This window comes from Corvus cornix, chromosome 1A (assembly GCF_000738735.6).
Source record: "Corvus cornix cornix isolate S_Up_H32 chromosome 1A, ASM73873v5, whole genome shotgun sequence".
NCBI classification, from domain to species: Eukaryota; Metazoa; Chordata; class Aves; order Passeriformes; family Corvidae; genus Corvus; species Corvus cornix.
Genome location: NC_047057.1, coordinates 59309155 through 59332161, shown reverse-complemented (window position 1 = coordinate 59332161; position 23007 = coordinate 59309155). Strand labels below are relative to the sequence as shown.

The window sequence follows — 23007 nt, the reverse complement described above, 5'->3', positions numbered from 1 at the left end:
CACTTGTCTGTTGTTTTTGGAAGTGTCTTTTTCAAATATTGGGATATCCTGGGATCACTCTATTCATTAACCAGCTAGAACTGAGCAGGAGGGGGGTGGCTGCTCTGCCTAAAGCACAGTTGGGGCTTTTTGTCATGTAGGAGTACCTGGCAGCTTTGCAAAGGACAACAAATGATTCCTTCCTAATGTGAGAGCAGCAGGAGCCAGGCGTGCTGGTGGAAGGCAGGGCTGCTGCATCAGAGGGAAGAAGTTGCTGACACCCAGAGAAATGAGAGAGGGTGTGATAGGAAAGAAAAATATTTTGAAAAATTTTGTTTGCAAGTGGGGGCTGAATAGCTCTGAGAAAACCAGGGCATTAAACGTTTTTCCTCTTCTCTAAGAAAATCATTTCCAAAGGGTGGAGCTATAAAATACCTTGGTGTTATAGTTAGTATTTCAATAAAATATTGTTGTTAAGACAGAGGTCTCTGCACATGAAATCTCTCCTGACTCCCTATCCCTCATGGAAATTCTCTCACTTCTCCATTAAAGGGATCAAAATTTGGCCTAGACTAGATGCTAGCCATAGCCTGAGCTTTTAAATGTTTCCAACTTCATGTGAGAGAGTTGCAATTTTTCTTAGAGGGGGAGTGACCACGAAATTCCCTGTGGAGAGCAGGAAGAGCATCTGAAGGCACCCTTCAAAGGCTTGTTTTGTGAAGGGTACGATGTCTGTCTGACATCACAGTTGCTATCCTGGCTTTTCTGGCTGGTGCTGTTTTCCCCCTTTCTGGGAGACTGGGCATGGTGGGCAGGATGCTCCAAGATGATGGGCAGAAACCTCCCAGCAGGAAGGCACTAAGAGGGTCACTCTCTGGGAAAAGGGGCTCCTGTTTTGAAAAGGGATGTACGAGGAGCATGCCATGGCTCCCAAAGAAGGCTTCATTCTCCGCCTCTGTGCCGAGCGTTCACTTCTACAGTCTCAGCTCTCCCCACATCCCTCACTGCAAACAGCCTGGCGGGATGGGAAGCTCTGTAGGGCAGGAGATGTGTCCCATTATGCATCTGGCACCAGGAAACCCTTAATTTCTAGGCATTATTGTAAGGCAGGTAGTAACTAAGGGTTGATTATGTTTGAGAGCAGCAGCTTGGCAGACTGCAGAATAAAGTACAGATAAAGTGACCTTGTGATTTTGAAAGCGAGACCCATTATTTGTTTTGAAACACATTGCCTCAGTGACCCTGCAAGTTCTGCAGACATGTCCTGTCTGGAAATGCCATAACAGGTTGTTCACTATATTTTCAACTGAGTTAAGGTTTTGTTGAAATAAGGAATATCAATCAAAGGCCAGAAGGCCACATTCCTTTGGTGTTGTTGATTTCACCAGTATCTTTTGTCTGAAAGCCTGTGCTAACAGGGCATCAGGGGAGAACTCCTGGGTGAGTGGGGATGAGTGAGGACAGCCACATGGATCTGCGTCCCTGTCAAACTTGTGTCAGCGGAGGTCAAGTTCTCAAGCTCCAGAGAGGACCCTCCAGCACCGAGGGATTAGTCAAGGGGAGAGCCAGACACCCTTCACAGCACAGAATCAACATTATCCAGAGCGTGACAGGGACAAGTGGAATATAATACATGGGGGTGTGCAAGGGAGGTGCTGTTCACATCTCCAGAAAATGGGAGGGACACAACTCTCTCCCTGCCCTGGATCCTCACCTTTTGTCACAGGAAATGTTCAAACTGAGATTTGTGTGTAGTGACAGCCAGACCATGGTGCTGAGGTCAAGTGTATGTGTTGGTCTTGGTTCAGTGCAGCTTTTTTTCAAGCTACGATTCAAGTTCACATGAAACACAGCTCACCTACATGTAGTGAGACAGAGCTGGGTGATTTTTCTTTCCTCTTGGTGGCAAAAGGGAATTTTGCTGAGAAAAATGCTGGTTTTATTGTCTATAAACTGTTCACAAATTTGATATTCATTGACAAGTTGTTTGGATAAAAAATGTATTAAGGTACATGGACAAAACCAAAGGAAAAAATTATTTCATCTCTTAGCATCAAGGATGTGGGAGAGAAAAGTTCAAGCCTCTCTTTTTCCTGAGGTGACATGATCTTAACTTTCCATCATGTTTGGGCTATTTTGGTTGGTGATGTTCATGGCTGCTCCTAAGGGAGCCATCCAGTTCTTTGTGGAATACTCAAATATTTACCAAGCTGTGGAGCAGGGGTGGGAAGGGAGGGTTGGGAAGGAGGAAAAGTGATGGCCAGTCTGTCCACAAGACATTTACCAAAAAGAGGGAGCATCTGAGTCACAGGATCTGATCTCTTGCATATTTGTTCAGGCAAAGAAGACTCAGGTCAGCCAAGGGACTGAGAGCAGCTTTGATTTCTCTTCTCCTGGTGAAAGCACTGAGGTCCTGAAGTCACTTCCCTGAGAGGAGACTCCTAAGGCAAAAGGAGTGGTCTAAATGAGCCCCACCACTCAGAAGTGGGAAAGAGGGGACACAACTACCTTCTCTCCCTGATCAGTGGTTTTAACAAATAATTTCACCTATTTTTGTTGTTGGTTGTTTTTGAGGGGGGGGTTGTTTTTTGTTAGGTTTGGTTTGGTCTGAACTGCAAAGTGAGAACATCCTGTTTCAAGCCTGGAACCCTTTATTCAATGCAAGTTGAAATGCTTAGTTTTGAAGTGAGAGAAAAGTAACTACCAAATCATTCCCTGTACTAAAATTGATCCCATTTCTTGATTGTGGGGTTAATGGCAGAAACTCAAAGTCACCATTTGTCAAGAGGGTCACTTGGCTTCCTTGTTCTGCAAATACCTGTGGAGGTGCTTCAGCTGAAAGTTGAGAGGGAAGTGGGTGGCCCAGAAGACGAGGCACTGCCAGGAAAAGATAGGATTTCATGGCTTCCTGGGAGGGGAGAAGGACAGCTCTGCCCACTCTTGCCTTTGAGTCTGTCTTTCTGCAATGAGCTCCATCCAGGACCTTAAAAACTATTAACCATTTCCAAGATTTTGTCATGACTGGCATTTCCATAAAAGATTTTGGGTTTAGAGTATTGGTAATTATGATTATTTTGTGTAAAATAAATCCTTAGTAGTGTTACCACTCCTGAGTGGTGGAGGTAGTGGCAGAGCCACCATCCCTGAAGGTATTAAAGGAATGACTGGATGCGTTACTCAGTGCTCTGGTCTGGATGACAACGTGGGCACTGATCAAAGGTTGGACTTGCTGATCTTGGAGGTCTTCTCCAACCTAATTTCCACATTCTTAATTTTAAAATATTAAGTGAGGGAGGGAGAATTTTAAGAAGTTCTTCCTTGTGTCCAGGTGGAACTCCATGCACATCAGTTCCTGCCCGTTCCTCTTGTCCTAGTGGTTGGCACCACCAAGAAGAGCCTGGATTTGAGGAGCTGACAAAAGGATTTTTGCTTTTCATTACTGAACTTCATCTGCACCCGTGCGTGGTGTATTGGCTGACGCTGGAAGCAGCGGTCCCAACAGATCCCTGGAGGTGAGTTCCACAGGGCTAGAGGGACCCAGCCCAAATATCAGACGGGGAGGGAAGAGCACAGACACATGGCAGTCACTGCTGCTTGATGACTTATGGCTGTCTTCTGCTCAGTGGTGACTGTGTGCACGTTCAGCCCATGGCAAAAGTGAGGAAAACCAGGTTATGTGAAACCTCAGAAGAAAGTGGCAGAAGTTAAGCACTTTTCAGCTCATGCTGGCTGGGCAGTAAGAGCATATGCACCCAGCCGGCTATCTTGGGTCAGCTGGGGTACTTTAATTTGGTGTGGTTTGAGCCCTTCAATCCCATCCTTGAATCACATGAAGGAAGCAACAACCTGTAACAAGTGCTGGTAGTCATACTGGGTTTGTGTGAACATCAAGGTTAGTATTTCCAACGCATGCAGGTGACTTTTGAAACCAAATTCAATTTACAGTTAGACTTCATGGCTCCAAAGTGCTTTAATTATTTTGGGAAATTAGATTTTGGGCCAAGTTTAAAAAATAAATCAATCAATGAGAATTACTAACAATGGGATAAAAGTTTCTGAGTTACTTGGGTAGCTTTGAAAGCATTACTCGCTTATTTGCTTCCCTGAAGGAACTGAAAGAGTGTCAAATCTGTTTTCCAGAGAAAAAGAGTTTCAGTTGCAGCACACAGTTTAAGGTGCAGGTTATAGTGAAAGATGGGATAACATGAAGGCAGTTTTCATGAGGATAACCAATGACACACATGGCTGAGGGGTGGTCTCCAGGTCTGCCCTCCCTCCTTCATGTAATGCTCTTAGGAAGTCAGGCATCACCTGAGAGGGGGAGAAACCCTCTCCCAGAGGCACTGAAACCCTTGAGCTGGGTTCCTGCTGGCCCTTTGCCCCTGCAGGTACTTTGTGCCGCGTGGGTAGGGCTGCAAGGTTTAAAAGCGTTCAACTCCTCGGAGATGGAAACAGCACAGGTAGGGCACGATAATCAACAAGATAATCTGGAAGGTTATTTACAAGCACTATAATGGAAACAGGTTTCCATGACCTCCTCCTCCTTTATTGCTGTGCCTTTGGCTTGACCCGGCTCAGGGCTCCCACTGCTGCATCGATGGGAACATCATGCTCAGCCTGGCAGGGAGCCCGGGGCTTCCAGAGGAAGGGGGAAGGTTTTGGCTACTGCTTGTAGTGGCAAATCAGCTGCAGAAGAGGGAGCCCATGTCTTCTCCAGCCTGGCACCTCCAGTTTCCTCTTTTTTCTCCAGTTATTTTCACACCTGCACAGGAGGAAATTGAGGAGGGGAAAAAAATGGAGTGGGTTAAGGAACATGAGTATGGACATCCCTGCCCAGCCCAGACACCTCCCAGAGCCTCCCCACAGGGCCAGGTCCCTTGCCTCCAAAGGCCAGAGGCTGCAAGAGGAGAAAGAGTCCCTTTGGGCAACCACAAGAGGTACCAGCTGAAAGTCTTGTGACTGCCAACCACACAGGTGCTTGTACTCCAGGCATGCTCCTCGCAGGGTGTCAGAATGACAGGAATGTTTCCTCTGCGGCACACAGACGTGAGCTGGCTTGCATGGGACACGGTTCAGCAGGAGACACCTCAAACAGCCGTAACACCAAAACAAGCAACACTCAGGCAGAACCACTCTGATTATGCCCTTCACCCACACACTTCATAACCATCACCGCTTTTACTTCCCGTTCCAGTTCATCCTGACCAAAACAAGGCAAGCAAGGGAGATACCGTTAATGAGGTGCAGGGGGATGGACGCTATCACATTTTGCACATCTGTGACGAGTGGGTTTAGCAGAGCTCCCAAAGAAAACATAAGGGGTTGCATTAGCCAGCTTCAGAAAATGCCTGACCTTACAAAAAAAAAGCATTATTCCCTGTGAATACTATGGTATGTACTGCCCCTCCACTCAGTGCCAGGAAGGGATCTGTGGCAGGGATATACTTCAAGGAGACTGTGGTTTATATTACAGCTGCTAAGATAACCGGGAGCTTTCAAAAGGAATCCCAGCTAGCACAGCTTGTTTTACAATACCAGACTCCAAGCGGGGGGAGTGGAAAGTAAGTTTGTTTTCCACGCTGCCCCTTTATCTTGATGTCAAATATATCCCCTGGGAAAGGAAAACATTTAAGCAGCAGATCCCATGGACACACACACACACACACATACACACACACACATGTGTGCCTTTCCCCCCACTGAGTCAAAGCCATGTCCAGAGCGTGGCACTGTTCACTGGGTGGGTGCTGCTGGACAGCTGGAGGTTTGGCATGGAAAACCCAGGAAAAAGGTGCTTCAGGTGTGATAATCAACAGCCACAGGTGCTGGTGCCAGCCTGTGATCTGGGTGGGTCAAACCGACAAGCCACCTGCTGCAGGTGGAGTTGTGATCTCTTTGAGAGGACCTCCATGTGAGGGGATAATTGCAGCTAGAGAGGAACCATTTATTTGTGTGGGCAAAAGCATAAAAAAATGCAGTCATAAAGCTCCCTAGATAGCTCATGTCTGAAATAAGATGCACATTTTTAACAAGGAGGAGTAGGAACTGTTGGCACATCTTCTCAGAGGAGCATTGAGGAGGGCCTTCATTGCTTCTTTGGAGTACTTTAAATGTTTTGATGTAACTCAGTCAGAACTCTGGCCTTAATACTGACATTACTGCCTGGATTCTGAAGTCTTAGATGATCATAATGGAACTTCCTGGTCTGAAAATCTGTTACAAGGCACTTCTGTGTGTAAGAAGCACACATAGATGCAAGCCCTTCCATTACTACTACTACTATTGTTATTATTATTGTTATTGTTGTTGTTGTTATTATTATTATTATTATTATTCCTGGAGAGGGACTCTTCATCAGGAACTGTAATGACAGGACAAGGGGGAATGGCTTCAAGCAGAAAGAGAGGAGGTTAAGATAAGATATTAGAAAGAAATTCTTCCCTGTGAGTGTGGGAAGACACTGGCACAGGCTGCTCAGAGAAGCTGTGGCTGCCCCATCCCTGGCAGTGTCCAAGGCCAGGCTGGATGGGGCTCTGAGCAAGCTGGGATAGTGGAAGGTGTCCCTGCCCATGGAATGAGACGGTCTTTAAGGTCCCTTCCAGCCCAAACCATTTCACGATTCTGTGCTTATTCCCCAGCCTGACTGATGAGGATTTGCATCTCCAGAGCTCTGGATCATAGCTCTGCTGGTGACCATGGTGTTTAAATGACCAGAAATATGGTACAAATGCAAAGGGAATGTAATGCTTTGGGCTAAATTGGTAAGAAGACAACCATAGGACAAGAATAAATGTTGCAGCTGCAATGTGGGAGCCAAATTTGCTTGCTGGCAGGTGAGGAAGGACTGAACCAGTGTTCCTAAAGAATATGAGTATGCTTGGGGACATACCTTCTTAGCCACAAAAATAAATGAATAAACTGGGATCCTTCTTAAGACAGGATCAGAGAAGCAGCCAAGGTGTTTACATAAACATATACCCCTTTTCAGTGCTAGTTAGCTAGACAATGACACCAAAATGAAATAGGGAGCTCATTAAACATACCCATGCTCTGGAGCAACAGCAAGTTCAAACCTATATTTGGGTTTCACAGAAGGTTGTTGCCTTGTTATGAGGTTGAAGCACATTTCCAGTGTGAAAATTCTTCACCTGTGGTTTGTTCTATGTTGATGCGTGACTCTGTCACCAGTCCCTGTGGCTTGGGGCCACCGCTGCTCACACCACATCTTACTGCTGAGCCTCTGCAGCTGTCCTATTTTCTGAGTGCAAAGACTGAACCTAAGAAGTGTGGTTTCTCTCTTGCTTGGCACACGCTTTACACTGGTGATGCTCCTTGCCTTTCTAACAGCAGGAAGAAAATCTTGACAACAGCTCAAGGAATGTTCCTTGGAGAGTCCTAACTGCTCAAATTGCAGTTATTTCAATAGGTAGAGCCCTGGTGTCACTACAGGGAGCTTAAAGGTGTACCACCAAGCACGGTGTCTTTCAGCCCTTGCCTTTGTGTCCTCTGCACCCACGATGAAGTTTATGGTATAGGTATTCTCCTCAGAGGATATCTCTTCTGGGAGACCTCCTAATTTTCTGTTCCTTCACAAGAGCTTTCAGTGTGTGGGAAAGGTGGGAGGTGTGGTTGTCAGGGATCTATCTGAGGAAGCCATTCCCAGAGCAGGGCTGGAAGCCTTGTGATCATGATACAAGGCCAGAAGATGCTACTGTGATCATCTGCATGGTGTGCTGTAATATAATCAGTCAAAATAAACTGTGGAAAGGGCTTGATTGAAGAAAACATGTTTCCAAACAAAGTTATTTTATTTCCTATCTGTTTTCAATGGCACTGCCTCTTTTGACTATTTCCCTCATTCCCCAGTTATGCATCCCTTCTTCCCCTAATGTGGAGAGACTCACAACTCATACTACAGCATCAGTTCTCCTCCTCTGCCCCCTTGGGCACTCCTGAAATGCAACCAAACCCAAATCAACCCATTAGACTCCTCCCACACTGAGCATTTTGCTATTTTTTTGGAACACTTTCTAGAAATGGAGCTGGTACCTCAGAAGATGTATATCAGCTTTTTTTTTTTTTTTTTTTTTTTTTTACAGCCAAAGAGATTAAAATTACAGCAAGGTAAATAAATCTCAACAGATTTCAGTGGGTTTTCTGTCTAGTCAAAACCATTCAATTTTCAGCAAAATTGAAGATTTGCTTGATTGATTGATTGATTTTTATTATTTTGCTAGATAAGCACATGACAGATTAAAATCCAGAGACATCTCCTGCAACCTCTCATCCTCTGATTTTGAAATGTCCCTGGGCTACTTGGCATCTGAAGTGCAGGGTGTCACTATGCTCCCTGTGTCACCTGAGGTTTGGTATGACTGGCCAGCACCAGATGTTTCTTGCATGTTCACAAGTGCCAGGAGGTCTCTTTCCTGCCATTTACCAACAGTTTATATTCACAGGATACTCGTTCCTTCTCAGAGAACTCCGGCTTATTGTCCTGATGATACATTTAGAAAAGGAGTTCACTGTTGCTCTTTTGAACTTCCTCCTCCTTGTCCTCATTTGTTAATGGATTTCATTCCTCCCCAGCAGTTATTCATCCCTGAGTGCCTGAATTAGCCGGAAGGGTTTTTTCTACAACTGGTGGTCATTGAGAATCTTTGTCAATGAGCATTAATAGACACAAATGTATTGAGAAAGACATGAAAATCATCTCTGTGTGGATTATCACTTTTTCTCTCTCTGATTTGATATTTTTGAAAGTGGTTGGTCAAGCACATGGTAATGAAAAACTTTGCACCACTGTACTCGTGAAGTAATTTTTCTTCCTTGCCCCAGCTAGTTGATGGATTTTGGTTTTTAAATGTTTGGGTTTTTTTAAATATTATAAGATTTTCAGTATTTTTAACATCTAATTGTTCATTCACATCTGCATCTCAGGACATATCACCAGCTTTCAGGAAACCTCTTTTCCAACACACCTTAATTCTGACATTAATACCTTTATTTTGGAAAACAGTTGCTAAGTGAGAACTATATTTAAAAAACTTCTGTAACAGGATTTAAACATTATATCCATGCATTAACATAGTCAGGCAGCTTAAAAATTATATTCTTATGGTTTACTTTGGCGAAATATCTATCTGGAGTCACTGGTCTTGTGGTGATTTATCTACTCTCACTATTTGTACTGGATTTAAAAGGGAGTGCCTCATTCTTAAACTAATTGCCTGCCATTTATTCCAGGGGAAATACTTTTATAAGGATAAGGGGCTAAAGGCCAACTTTTCAAAGGCATGTTGGCACCTTAGGATGAAGACCGGCACTAGAGAAGCACTGAGGCAGCTGAGGTGTTCCTGAAAAATTCTGTGAGTGTTTGGCTGTGCCTTTAGGTGCCCACATACCTTCAATCTGTTCCTAAGACTTTTTTCTCCGGCAAGAAGAGAGGTTTCCAGAGCAGCTGTGGCACAGAGGATCCCTGAGACACGAATGGGGAGCACAGAAGCTGCTCCCCCTTCTTTTATCCCAGGATGTGGTTAAACTGAGCTGGGTGAGAAATGTGAGGGAGCCTCAGAAATGTCATTTGTAGGAAATACAACTTGAATCCTGGGCTTTAAATGATGTCATGGCACAGCCACTGTGCTAGGAATTACTCTCTGAGTAGTGTCACATCCATGTGGAACACACAGCACTGCAATGAGAGGTGCAGTGAACATCTAAGGCTTCAGGCTAACCCTGCCCCACTTGGAGACACTTTTCCTTGGAGGTTCCATGATGGTGCCAGAGGGTTCCTCACTGCACCCAAGCTGGTGAACGGCTGTTTCTACCCCCACCAGTGGGATGTGACACTCGAGGTTCCCCACCAAGTGCAAAGCCATTGCTTGCAGTGAAATTCAAATGCTCACTGGAAGGAACAATGGGAAAATGTTTTTGTATACACATCCTGTCTCGCTTGTTCCCTGCCTTCCTGCTCAGTCACACAGCACTCCTCTAAGAAAGGTTTCTTGTCCTGATCACATTCGTCCTCACTTTCTCTCTTGTTTCTGTGTGGATTCCCTTCTTTCCTTGCAAGGATTTCTTTCCTTGTTTCATCATATGTCCTCTTCTGGTCCTCCTGTCCTTCTTCTCCCTTAGTAATTGGCTTCAATCTGTGCGCTGCTGCTGTACAATGCCTTAAGTTTCCTCACTTCATCCTTCATCCCACTTCTCATTTCTATGGTTCTCTTGTGCTCCTTCCCCTTTCCCCTCCCCAACTTTCATCAGGTTCCTCCAGATTTTTAGCTCTTTTTTCTTTTCTTCCTACCCTCTGTCTCTCTTTAAAAATTTAATTGGCATGCTTTCTTCAAGCTGTCTTAGAAAGCCTTATTTTTTTTTCTTCTCTCTTTTCAGCCTCTTTCCTGAATTGCAGTCACACCAGTTCTGCTTTCCTGACTGCAGAGTCACAGCAGCTGTGGTGCAGCAGAGCATCTGAAAAGAAAATGCTAATGGGGGTTTTTATAGTGTACAGTAAAAGGCTCTGATTAAAAAAAATAATAATGCTACACCTCAATGCTACCTCTAACCCAGACTATTGCTTCTTGAGAGTTTCCTTCTAGACCCTGCAGTAGCAAAGCAGAATCCATAATTTCATGTGCCATCTCCCTGCCCGTCATAACCACAGGCAAAGCCTGATCAGTAATTTTCTTTAGAGGGAAGCAAAGGAGATGTATCTGTGTAATGGCATCTCCCCTGTGCCTGATCACAAGATCATAAAGAGTGCGCAAGGCAGATTTATGGAGGTCCTGCCAATGTACTGATTGTACATAGAAGCATCTCATCAGACACTTTCAGATCAAACTGGTTCTGCAAACATTTCTCCATGAGAGCTCATTAAAATCTATACAGGAATTTGCTCCAGCCATACTAATGTCCCCCTCAGGTCAGCTTTCTGTGAGCATTCACAGTTTGTTTATCACCAACAACCAGTCTATACACATTTCAGCCTTGGACGGGTCAGTATTTCCACACACGAATATTGGAGTTCATGGTCATCCAGCTCAGGACAAAGAACATGTCATAGACTCAGCTACACCAAAGCAAATTATTTCCTCTAGCAAAGAGGGAAATTAGTTTAAAATAATGCAATACTATGTAAATTATGAAAAAATCTTCTCAGTGCTGATTATTCTTGTAGAGTACTGAGAATATGATCATTTGCTGGCAGATATTCTGTAAGAGGTAAAATACATTAAAGTAAATGATTCCTCTCAAATTACTTATCCATAGAGCTACTTAAAAAAATACCTTATTCACTCCAATGCACAACATAGATAGAACAAAAATGAGAGTATTACATGGACTTTCTTCTGTTATTTCTTGTTCTTAATAGAAGATTTACAGATGGTGAAACCAATTATTTGTATTTTTCTTTTCTTTTTCTTAATGTATCAGGCAAGTTTCCTGGTAAAAGAAAAACATTCAGGGAAAAAAAAAAAGTAAACATACCACCCAGAAAATGTACCACTTTAAAAATACTTTATGTATTACAAAACAGTTCTGATTATACCCTCAAGGCTTAGCCCATAATTTCCTCTGGTTTGATCCCTGGTACAGAGAAGGAGTCCTAGTGGGGTCTTCTAGGACACCACTGAGCTTCCATCTGCTGCCAGCCCTATGTCTCTCACGCCCGCAGTGATTTTCACCTGCTCTTCTCTCATGCTTGGAGTTCCCTGAGTTGAGGAGGATTTGGTGGGATGTGACAAGTGGAAAACTGGAGCCAAGCCACAGAAATAGAAAGTCAGAGTGACTGAACTGGCAGGACACGAACGATGGGAAGAGATCTTGGCTGGCCTGCTCCGTCCCACGGACTGAATGCAGGAACACCACCTTCCTTTGTGCAGTGCTCTGGGAGGCCAAGGTGAAAAAGGCTCTAATGGAATTCCTGCAGGGACAGTTTTCACTGGCTCAGTGGGAGCTGTTTGCACACAGACGCCACGGAGTAAGCTGCTAGGTGTTTATTAACTCAGCTTGCAAGAGGAGGGGAAGGGCAGAGGAAAACCGCTGAGGGGAAAATGCCGGTTAAAAAGACAGACCACCACCCCCTGCTGTCCACCGGAGCTGAGGGAGCTGCGGCTGAGCGAGGTCCTTGTAACCTGTCTGGTAAGTTTTAAAGGATGTTTTCCCTCTCTCTTAACTGGCTGCTGCGTATGTGTGTTAGGAAACAGCAATTAAAATATTCAGCCAAGGGCTTAACCCTTGATTGTTCCTGTGTTTCGCCCCCCATTTAGTGACAGGCCCTGCGCCGGGGGCTTGGGGGGCACTGTGGGGGGCACTGCGGGGCCTGCTGGACACCTCGCCCGCCCTGAGGTGCGGCCTTCCTGCTGTGGGATTCGGTGGCACGCAAGGCAAGAGATCCTTTGGGATGAATGGAGCCCTTGGCCTGCCGTTTAGGCCATCCAGCCGCTCTGTGTTCTTTGTCAGGGCCAAACAAGCTCCATATCATTACGCTGGCATTCGCTTGCCCAGTCTCATTATTAGGTGCATTAGCTGTGGGAACTAAATCCATGACAAAAAAAAAAAAAAGGAAAAAAAAAAAAAAGAGGGGGTGGAATTGGCTCACACAAAAAAAGGCTTTCCCAGCTCAGGCTAACAACTTGTGCCTATTAACTAAAAACGATCATTAGAAAATTCCCTGCAGACTTAAAGCTTCAGCAGAAGCTCATTTCACGTATGCACTTGCCTTGTTACATGAACACATAACCAGCCTTAAAGAAACATACCCTCCCACACTTGGATCAGGACTGGGAAAAGGGGCTCCAGGCAGGTACTGCACTGCCTTTAAAGTAAATCTTTCTGCTTTTTCCAGCAATACTGCTTAAAATATTCTGTACCAATAGGAGATAAGGAATCTATAGCCTTAAAAGGGGAAGGGTATTAGAGGATAACCATGTCAGCTTGGGGTGGTCACTGAAAAAAGAAAACAAGTGGTTGCATGTGAAAGGAAAGATGTGTGATAATGTCTTTACAAACAGCTGGATGGGTGAGGGTAGGTATTAACATCTTTGAAACGGGGCTTAATGTCTTTACCAACTTCAAGCGGCAGGTTTGTTACAGAGCCCGGACAGTCTGCCTCCTGAAACACACAAATGAGGCCGCACACGCCTGAGTTTCTGAGCTCTGGGGTAAAATGACGGGTACAAAGGGGGATATGTGGTAGGCGGTTCAGGAAGGCTGTACCTTCCTAGTACCTCAGCCAATGGGGAAAGGAAGAGGGCAGCAAGTGGGAGTTTAGGGTAAAAGGAGGCTGCACCCTCCTAAACCTCGAGAGAGAAAACCCCACGAGTGAGTGTCCCAGTGGTTTCTCTCCCTTTATTCGAATAAAGTTTCAGGCATCCTCTGTCTCCTTTATGGATGCTGGCTTCTCATAGCGTGATTTTCCATACACATGGAACTTCCTTTTTTTATGTAATATTTTATATAACATAAAATATTATATACATTAATAAAAAGATATAATATATTTTATTTTACATTATATTTTTATATGATATATTTTACCTTTTTTTTTTTTTTAGTATTTAGTGACCTTTTATACAGGTCAAACCACAGAAAAAATCATCGGAGATCAGGTCTCCATGAACTGGATGAAGATAGTTCTCTCTAAACAGCAAATTGTCTTTGTGAACATGCATGGAATCTTCCCTGACTGCTTTACCATAATTGTAACAAACCACGAGGCAACAGGTAGATCCATGGGGATCCCCAGGCTGCTCAGGAGCCATGGGGAGTTTTCCAATGGGTGGGAATGTGCAGACATCTCAACTCAGATGTCCTGGTTACTCTGGTTTTTGGTAGTCCTTGTGCTTTTGGCACTGAGAAAGCTGGTCCCTGGAACATGTTGGTTGGTTGGTTGGTTTCTCTGGGATTTTTGTGGGTCTCACTTCCAGTGGTCCATGGCTCTCAAAAGCAAAAAATATTGCCCATAGAATCTGCTACTTGGTCAGCAGCTCAATTCACAGGCTTCTGATTAAAAGTTTTTCCTCCCAGAAGATGCTTTCTTTCTTAGTATTTCCTAATGCTAAGAATTTTTTAGGTTGTATGATAGCCTTTCTAGGAAATGATGAAATTTCCAGTCTTTCAGTCATGTGAAGATAAGCAGGACACATCTCTGGAGAATACAGGGGACGATATTTTCCTGACAGCAAAAACAAATGCACAAGTCTTTCCCACCCTTAGTGAACACACAGTGGTTCTCTTCAGGTTACCAAGCATCAGAAACAGGTCCCTAAATTCAGTTGATTTAAACCAATGATAAATAACCATGGCTTAGCTATTCCCTCTCCTGAGTGCCCACCATTAACTGGTGTGATGGAGCAGGCAGCTACAGCTGGGAGTTTAATGATGCTCCCCATGGGAAGGCAGTTTGGGAGCCAACAGGGTGGGCAGGGTAGAGTCTCACCAACCAGGGTGCAGCCCTGCAGCACCTGAATGCAAAAGTGTCACAGTACCTGAGTGCCCGTGATCAGGAGCAGCCAGGATGGCCAGGAAAATTTGGAGAAATGAGGCAGGACCCCGGTGTGTATCAGTGAGGTGCATGGCCAGGCACAGGCACAGCTGCTTTGCAGTTCATGCAAACAACAAAGGTGAGGGCCTGAGTTTATGGGTGGCTCCCAAGGGAAGAGGAGACTCTTCCAGTGAGGCTTTTCCCAGCTCTTTCCCAGCAGTCAGATCCAAGGTCACACAGCTCCACCATAGCTGGGCTGGGGCACAGGCAGCTGAAGGCCAGGGGTGTGCACTGGGGTCTAGCTAGCAGCTGGATGGGTGCAGAGGTGACACTGTTCTGCTGCTCCCACAGCCCTTCACTGGAAATGGTGGAATGGACATAAGGAACCCATTCTGTTTCCCAGGCAACTTCAGCAGTGCTTTGCTTGCCCAGTGTTTGTCCTCTCGGGCCAAGGCTTTACAATGGAAGCAGCCACCCCTGTAGACACTCTGGGCTGAGCAAGCCCTTGGCTTCCTGCGCTGGCATCCTTTCCTGGTGCTCCATTTGCCCACCCAGGCTGTGAAGAATCTACCTCACAAAGATGCCCCATCCATATGGCAGCCTAAGGTCATGTTCATGTGTGGCTGTGCAGCCAAAATGCGGGGATGCCAAAAGCAGACTCTGTGATCTGCTTCCCTTTGGCTCATCCCTACCCCCTGTGGAGACCAATCATGGCATGCACCTGGAATAGATGCAGATTTAGGGAACTACTTGACCAACAGTCTTGCATAGGTCTCATTCAAACACGTGTCAGCAGTTTTTGCTCTAATCCCACTTCTCTTCAGCACTCCTGAATGATGGCCATGATGCCAGCAAGCACAGTCTTAGCAGAAGGTTTACCTCCTACCATTTCTCCCTGAGGGCACTTTTCTCTCAGATAAGAGTGTCTTTGGATCTGTCAAGCTGAAAGAAGAACTCCGTAGTGCTCTGACTCCTCAAGGAACAGATGGCAGGGAACAAGCAGCCTCGGTGCCCATTCAACACATTAGAGGCTGGGATATTTAAGCAACTCCTCTGCTGCTTCCTTATGAGATATCAGATCACAAAGTACACATTCTTGTCTCTCCCAGCAAAGCAGTACAGCCAAACTCCTGCTCAGAGCAGTGCTCGGCTTTGAGAGGAGTTAATAAGCAAGTTTTTGAGCATTTTGGGTTTCTCACTGTCCCCGGACTCCAGCACAGGGGTATTTGGTAGGTTAAGGACCACACGGGTTAATTTCAATCAAACTGGTAAACAGAGATGTCTGGCACTGACAAAACAAGATAACATCCAAAACTGACCAGAAGTTAAGAGACCAAGTGACATGGACAGAACCCAGGCAGACCTGCTCACCTTCCTCCTCCTCCTCCTCACACCAGCATCTCATACTTCCGACAAAAGAAATTTAATATTTTGAAAAAAAGTAGCAGGACCTAGGATATGTGTGCCATAAGGCCTTTCTCAGATGCCAAAGCAAGTAACTTCTGGAGTTTTAAAAAAGGAAGAAGGTCTGCTATAATGAACCTGCATTGCACTGTTCTTTCATCCTGATTGTTGCAAGCATCTTTTGGGTCTGCTGACATTAAAAATTGTGATCTGTTAAAACATGTTGATTTCAGATGCTTACAACTTTTCAAAGCACTTTTTTTTTTTTTCCTGAGGAGGGTATTTTCCCATCTTAGTCTGGGAAAAAGTGAATATCTAGAAGTGTTGAATCCCAAACATGTAATTTTGTAAGAAGCTCTTGCATTAAAAAAAAATTCCTTCTTGAATGAAAAAGACAGGATGAGCTGTTTCTGCTGTGGGAATAACAAAAACTAGCCAAGATGCAAAATATTTCATAATACAGACATTTCTCAGGTGTACTGCCTTCTTTTTACTAACGTGCTACTAGCACAGTGTAATACACACAAATTTTCCTGCAGGACTTGTTTTTGATGGAGCATGGGTTGATTTGAAGAGTCCTGCCGCCTGTCCTTGGCTAAAAGTTTTGCCTTCTCAGCATCGCTGCCTGAGGAAAATGAAAGGTGTTCTTATTTTTGTCAGGTTCCACCAGTTCTAACAGGTCCGAGCCAGTAATTTGCGAGTTCCTCAGAATTTTACTGCATTTATATGATGGCCCAATGTATCAAGGTGAATGAAATCAGAGCCAGAGGAGTGAGTTTACATAGGTTTATTGTAGATGTTATAAAAAGCTTTAGGCGTCCCTCCCTCTGAGCACTTGCTTATTCATCAGGTACTCCCAAACCATGGGATGCCCTTGATGCCAAATCCTTTTGGATGCTGCATTGATCCTGGGGTACAAAAAGTTTGTGGAGTTTCTAGATCAAGTGGTTTTTACCATTTCTTTGGGGTTTTGGTTGTTTATGGTTTTTTTTGTATGAGCAAACTAGAAAATTAATTGTTTGCTTTTGTTTTTTTCTAAAGAAAAAGAATGTTTTCTGTATTATTCTGCATTGTTACAGAAAATATTCTGTAAGAATAATTTCTTGAGCTACCCCTCTTCTCTTCATGTTCTGAGCTCAAGAGAGACCTGCTGAGAGAGGCAGCTGTTTCAGATGGATAAAACTCCTTCCAGAATGTGATTAAAAAACATGATTTGAATGTTATATCCAGTAAGATTAACTGAGATAAAAGAAATAATTTAGTTGATGAACCTTCATTCAATTGACTTGCAAATGGTGATCATGTAATTTTGTTAAATTTCAGCTTTTGTTGAGTAATACTTTTCTCAGTGGTGTCAGTTTTTTTCTTAGGTGTGGAGTGGAATCCTTGTTTCCTGACTAGCCCTGGAAATTATCTCGTTGACCTATTTAAAATTTATTTGTGTCACTGTTGTGATCCATACACATGTCCCAATGGTCAACAGAAATATTTTGCTGCAAATATTTGAACTTCGGGCCAGTTTACTGGAAAAAATGTCATCAGAGCTAATGTCCCTGTTCCCTGAGGAATGTAAATTCTGCAGTTAGGTTTCTAAAGCAAATCACAAATGTTCATTCCAGCTGCTTCATGGAACTGTTCTGTAGGATTTGGGTAGAATTTACCCTGCAGCAGAAAAGCTTCTCCATAAAAAGTTCACTGGGCTGTTTGCTGTGAAGACCAAGCATGAGCAAGATGGAGAAGTGGGACTGATGTTCTGGAAACAGTGAATGAGAATTTGCTGAAAAATGACCTCATTTTTCCTGAAAACACAGATATCATGGTTCACGGAACAGTTTTGGTTGGAAGGGACCTTAAGGATCATTCCATTTCAATCCCCTGCCATGGGCAGGGATACCTGCCACTATCCCAGGTTGCTCTAAGTTCCATCCAGCCTAGCCTTGGACTCTTCCAGGGTAGAGCAGCCAGAGCTTCTTGGGAATTTATTCCCAAATGCCAATTGCAACAGTCATTGATCAATAAATAACAGTGACAATAATTGCTGTTAATATTATTGTGCCTAATATAATTGCACAGGTTTTGATATTCTTTTTTTTTTCTTTTCAGTTTTTTTGTTTTTTTTTTTTAAATTGTTTTTCGTGATGTGAGCCACTGATTTTGCCTCCAGTTCAAAACTTGATCTAATTCCAGGAATGCCTGAAAACATTCACTATATCTTTTCTGCTGGGAAAAAAATCTCTCAACTTACTGTTAGCTCCGTGCTCCAAAAATAAAATGTACAGTACGTAACAAATTTGGTCTGACAGCATTTTCCCAGCTGGAAGGATGGAACTTCTTAATTGGTGTATAAATAAATAGTGGTTTGATCCTGCTCTTAAATATATATTAAAAAAAAAATTTTGGCCTTGCCTCTAGTATGCATAGGAACAGATCTTCCTTTCTATCAGAAACAGTAACAGAAAAGGACTCTTCATTGAGTCCAATTTAAAAGCTAAATCTAAAGTCTAAACACACTGAAATAAATTAAAGTCCTGCTGCTGCTGTTGAGGAAGGCCCATGAAGCTCCCTGTCTCTCTTGACATATGGTTTCCATACCATTTTAGTTCATAAATCATCATTTCAAATTGCTTTAAAGTTTGACATGAGAACCTCAAGTGTTGTTGAATCATCAAATAAATAGCTGCTTAGCAAGAAGATGCTCCTATGAATTTAGGTTTTTCTTGTGTCTTCATATTAAAGGAAGTGATAATTTAGACTGGAAGTTCACCCAGAATAATTGTGTGGTTTTCACTTTTGCTACCTGACAATAAATTGAAACTAAATGAGGACACCAATCTGCAAATCCAGAAACTAGAAGAGGGAAGAGCACATTGGTCCAAACCCATAAAATGCATTTATTTGGTCCTCAAGTCCAACACTAGGCACCCTGAGGCGCTGTAATACTTATTGCTAGTGCACCTGAACACTCCAGGTGCATTGCTTGGTTGAAGTTCCCTTGGCACTGGAGTTTTTACAGTAGGAGACGTGCAGCAAATGCCCACATCCTGAAGCTTCTCACCCCAACTCATGTCACCACTGAGAAGGATCCTCAGAAGCCCAATAGCCTGACCTTTCTGGGGCGCGTCTTCTTTTTCCTCATACCCCAATAATTAACGATTCATCTCGAGAAAGGAAAAGGTCTGTTTGGGAAAAAGTGGGAGAAATCAAAACCACATCTCCTAGCTCCTGAAAAAGAACAGCCCCACCAAAACCAGCAAGTAAACATCTTGTTTCCTGGCCCCATCTTTGTGCAGCACACAGACAAGAGGCTTTGAAAAGCTTTCACTGCCAGAATATGAGATAAACGTGTCATTAGGGAACTCCCTTATTCTGTTTCTGGGGTGCTGGCACACCTTTGATTAAAATAGTTCAGTTTAAAGCAATGCACCAGTTTGGGCGTGTAATATTTGTACGGAGCTTAAGATGGTCCTGCCATAACACTTCTATCTCCCCCATTGTGCAAAGTTGGACCAGAAATCTCATGAGAATGAGCTTACTCATGAGATATCTGCTACTTCTGGCTTCCAGTTATGCTGTAAATAGTATGAGAACTGCCTTTCTAGCAGTTTTACGGAATTTGGCTCCCAGCCATTGCTAGAAAAGCCCAAGCTGTGACCTAAGTGAAAAGCAAGGGGGAAAGAAAAATGCTCCAGATTTCCAGAAAGCTCTTTATTAGTGCCAGAAGTTTGTCTTCTTCTCTATGTTCTTCTTCTCAAGTGTAATGGCCTCTGTTTGCAAAGACATGCTCTTGTGAGGTCAGGGACCTTACAGAAGGCACAGTGCTCAGTAATCAGATACTATGATGGCTGGATATGGCTGTTCTGTGGAGTTTTTGAGGAATAGAAAGCTGTGCCAAAAGCTGCATGGCAAGCTCAGGACTCTGTCTACAGCTCTTCAGCAATGGAGACTCCTGATCCCATTGCTTCTTTCTCCTCTGCCTCCTTCAGAGATGCTGGGATGGTGCCCTTTTCCCTACCCTGTGATTCCTTGCCCTGCCAGCTACCTGCCCTGCCTCCCAGGTCTCATTTTCATTACTGGGTCCAGGAACCCAAGGCTCTGCCTTGTAGCAAAACCCTTGGGCAGTTCTGTGTGTAAACAGTGTCTCAAAAAGAAGCTGGGCAGACAGGTGGCTTTTTTAAGTTTCAAGAAACCCTCTGTGCAAATAATCCCGGTACCCCAGAAAGCAATCCCTACTTTCAAAACTAAAGGGAAAAGTCATGTGCTCTACAGGCCTAAACTTGAGTACTGGATTCTATCTCATATGCAAATTCTTAGCCCTGGTATCAAAAGTACTAGTAAGCATGTACCTATAAACACTCGTTAGCTTTAATTACACTGAGAATACTTGTGAGAGTGGCTTGGGTTACCTGATTTAGCGTACTAATAAGAGTTTCTAAGGCTGACAAGTGTCACACAGAAATTATTACGTGTCAGAGATGAAATGTGGAATTGTAGAATTGTAGAATATTCTGAGTTGGAAGGGACACACAAGGATCATCCAGTCCAGCTCCTGGCCCTGCTCAGGACACCCAACAATCCCACCCTGTGAATCCCCAAGAGCACTGTCCAAACACTCCTGGAGCTCTGGCAGCCTTGGGGCTGTGACCATTCCCTGGGGAGCCTGTTCAGTGCCCCACCACCCTCTGGGGGAAGAACCTTTTCCTGATATCCAGCCTACCCCTCCCCTGACACAGCTCCAGCCGTTCCCTCAGGTCCTGTCCCTGGTCACACAGAGCAGAGATCAGGGCCTGCCCCTCCCCTTCCCCAGGTGAGGAAGCTGCAGAACGGCTGTGAGCTCTGACCTCAGTCTCCTCTTCCCCAGATGAACAGTACATTTAACACAGCCTTGTTTGCAGTATTAGTAGCCAAGTTACTATGTTTCCATAATGATACTGTGGTCACTTCCAAATACTTTTCAACAGGTATTGAAAGCACAGCAGGTGATTTAAAATTGCCAGGAAGAAATGGGTCCCTTTGATAATTAATTAAGTAAGCAATAATTATCACAGAAAACATCTTGTCTAAAGCCTGCATCACATTGAAAAGATGGTTGCTTCTCTGGGCAACCTGTGCCAGGGTCCCACCACCCTCTCAGCCAAGAATTTCTTCCTCATATCCAATCTAAACCTGCTCTCTGTCAGTGTGAAGCCATTGCCCCTTGTCCTGTCACTGCAGGCCCTTGCCAAGAGTCTCTCTCCATCTTTCCTGTGGGCTCCCTTCAGGCACTGCTAGGCCACAGTGAGGTCACCCCAAAGCCTTCCCTTCTCCAGGCTGAACAATCCCAGTTCCCTCAGCCTTTCCTCCCAGCAGAGCTGCTCCATCCCTCTGCTCCCCTTGGTGTCCCTGCTCTGGACTGGCTCCAGCAGCTCCCTGTCCTTCCTGTGCTGGGCCCAGGGCTGGATGCAGCCCTGCAGGGGGGTCTCAGCAGAGCGGGGCAGAGGGACACAATCCCTTCCCTCACCCTGGTTCTATAACTGTATCTGATTTAAACATCATTTATTAGTTTGGGGGTTTTGCCCATGCTGGTTTGCAAATTAATTTATTCCCAATTCTAGGGTAAAACCATGTCAGCTGTCATTTGTAATTTAGTGTTTGTGAATGTGAATATTATGCCCCCTTCAATACAATACAATACAATATCCAAACTCCCAACTCTTTAGAGTGGTTAAGTGTCTAATTGTCAATATTTTCAATGGGGTTTAGATGCCTGTGCACTTTGGGACTGATTCAGTCATCTTCTAAAATTTGGTACTGAAATAAATATCCTGATTGGCCTCATGCAGCTGTGAGGTTCTGAGCACATGGGACTTGAGACTGGTTGTACAGGAGCCTTTGTAAAACAAGGACTTTCAATCGAGTTTCCAGGGAACACCTGTGGAAACCTCTGTGTACATGACATACAACCTCCAAACAATTTTCCAGCGACTTGTGTTGAGGAATGTTATGTACTGATATTTCTCACTGTATTTACTTTTCAAGTTCTTCATGTTGTAGCAAGTAACATACACACACACACACTCTCATAAGGCCTTTGCAAACATCTGTGGGGACATCAAATATGCAAATTGTAGCCAAAAGAAATTCTTTATAAACAGCCAAGAAGTTGGAACAGATTTTCATAAAACCTTTGTTAAATGGTGAAAATATCAGCAGTCACTGAAGCCTTTATAGTCAGCATGTATCCCCAGAAGGGCTGCATCATATGGAGAGTTCCAGTGCCCATCAGGACATCCTCTACAGGACCAGAGGCTCCTCCTCCTTCTTTGTAAGACTCTTGTGAGCAAAAAGTGTGGCAGAATTGAGTAATATGTAGTTATTTTCAAGGGCAGCCATCAGACATCAGGCACATTCTGGAATGTTTATGAATTCCATTGCTGCAGTATCCAAGTGTCTCCCAGCTGTTTATGCATTGCTTCTTCCTTAAGTTCCGTGTAACAGGGACCTATCCATCCCGTTTTCCAGGTCCAGCACCTGAGCACAGCTGGGACAGTTCATAATGCCAACGCTCCGCAAGAGCATAAAGGGGCAGAGGGACATCTAGTGGGATCTCTACTCTCTCTGCATTTGCAGGCCACCAGAAATCTTCGCACAGGGTTCACCTCACCTGTGACACATCTTCAGAGCAGCACCCAGATCCTTCGCTTCATGAGGATGCTGGGGCTGGACTGTAATTCCAGTGGATCTTGTGTTTACACTTTCTGAAGATTCACAGCCTGCTGTAATTAAAGGTAAGAGGAGGGACTAATCTGATTTCTGTCAGAGAGCTCACCTTGACAGACTTTCAGCAGCAGTGAGGTTGAAGGCATTTTGAAGGTTATCTTCATAAGAAAAGGACTGGCAACTTACACTGGAAAAAAACAAAAGTGTGATTAGCAACTTCTTTCTTGGCATGCCTGATGGCTGAGTGATTACAATGCACTGTATTGCCCTTCTCAGCTGGTGTAGAACAACAGTTTCACCCACTGAAGGCAAAAGGCTATGAGAATTTACATCAGACAGGGGTCTGTGACTAAACTACTGTGTCCGTGGATCCAGTCTGCAAGCTCTTCATTCTCTGCAGCTGTCCTCAAGTTCTGTGGGCCAAAAGAGCAGGATTTCTTGCTAGC

General features: G+C 44.3%; 1 long non-coding RNA gene across 2 annotated transcripts in view; it reads left to right on the top strand.

Annotated features, from left to right (window-relative positions):
- Positions 1-11583: 11583 nt before the first annotated feature.
- LOC109146086 overlaps positions 11584-23007 on the top strand; it is a 28811-nt gene continuing 17387 nt past the window's right edge. Inside the window, exons 1-2 of one of the 2 annotated variants that reach the window (XR_005604609.1) lie at positions 11584-12117; positions 22364-22629. This is a non-coding gene — a long non-coding RNA (uncharacterized LOC109146086). The remainder of the gene's footprint in view (positions 12118-22363; positions 22630-23007) is intronic. The other variant, XR_002047878.3, reaches the window with a different exon arrangement.